This window comes from Anneissia japonica, unplaced genomic scaffold, assembly GCF_011630105.1.
Source record: "Anneissia japonica isolate Jap-2015-1 unplaced genomic scaffold, ASM1163010v1 scaffold20542_len3804_cov107, whole genome shotgun sequence".
Taxonomy (NCBI): Eukaryota; Metazoa; Echinodermata; class Crinoidea; order Comatulida; family Comatulidae; genus Anneissia; species Anneissia japonica.
In genome coordinates this window covers 1-1,214 of record NW_022755566.1, presented here as the reverse complement: position 1 = coordinate 1,214, position 1,214 = coordinate 1, and the positions used below count along the sequence as shown (strand labels likewise).

Here is a 1,214-nt window from a genome sequence, read left to right as displayed (position 1 = left end):
AGAGTAGATTTAAGGTATAAGATTACATTGATAATGTAAAATATGGTATAAGGCCTATCTACTTCATCCCAATCACCTTATTTTCAGGTAAAAATCATATACTGGCACAAATACGGCACAGAACTGAACCTATAAAGTGGCACTGTCCCTTAGAAAATTGTAAAATCATAAAAAATCGAATTAAAAAATTACTGTACTATGTACACATAATGTAATCACCTTAAAGATGAAACATATCGTAAACCACAATAGTTATTATAATATAACAATATTAAATACAATAAACAATAAAATTGCTAAAAGCAAATGTAAGAATTCTCATACTCAAATGGCTGTAAATGTTTGAGTATTGAGTTTTAGTATGTGTGTGTCATGGTAAATGTTTTTTCCGATTGTCGAAGTGACAGTGCATCTTTGAATTTTTGAGATGATATTTTCCCTATTTGGCATCTTAGGATAATACGTCAGGAGAAAACCAAGCCAGCACAAGCATGTAACAGATTTAATGGACCTTTCAAAGAAGTGTAACCCAGACCAGAACATTATGGTCGATAAACTAGAGCGTACAAAGGAATATCGTTTAAAATATATTGCTGAGCACTCTGTGAAAGACGTGTTGGAGAAATATCCTTTTCTTAAACTAGAAAATGAGGTAATAATTAAATATCCATATCAATTATGTAGCATGTCAATAATTATTGAGACAAATAATTCCATAAAAAGGAATGTAAGTGGCCTATAGTTATTGAGAATATAATGCTAGGGGATTACACTTTTCCCATCTACTATTAAAGCTTTGTTTCACTTAAAAAGAAGCAGAACTGGCATTATTCATGAAGGAAATGCTTTTTCAGAACTTCTTCCTCATGGAAATACCAGTACCATTTTAAAATGACAATATGGTGAATTATTTCATGGAGAGAATAAAAAAATTATATATAAAAAGCCAATTTTTTTTTTTTAAGGTAGAGGTTTATTTTATACTAGAAAAACTGTAACATATCCAGTGAATAGATGATGCATTATATTTGTCCTCTAATCATTAGTTGTAATAACTGACCATAGAAGTGTTTGTCATATTAGTTAAGTAATACGTTTTTATCCGAATAAACATTTGAAGTGTTTAATGCTGCTTTGTTTGTGCTTTTATTTTGACACAGGTGAAAATTAGCATTAATAGAATAGTGTAATGCAGTGTAATGAGTATGTAGGCC

General features: G+C 30.0%; 1 long non-coding RNA gene across 1 annotated transcript in view; it reads left to right on the top strand.

The window, feature by feature from the left end:
• Nucleotides 1-1,127, top strand: part of LOC117123717 — a 3,597-nt gene extending 2,470 nt beyond the window's left edge. The window contains exon 4 of the long non-coding RNA XR_004447879.1: nt 456-1,127. This is a non-coding gene — a long non-coding RNA (uncharacterized LOC117123717). The remainder of the gene's footprint in view (nt 1-455) is intronic.
• The last annotated feature ends 87 nt before the right edge of the window (nt 1,128-1,214 follow it).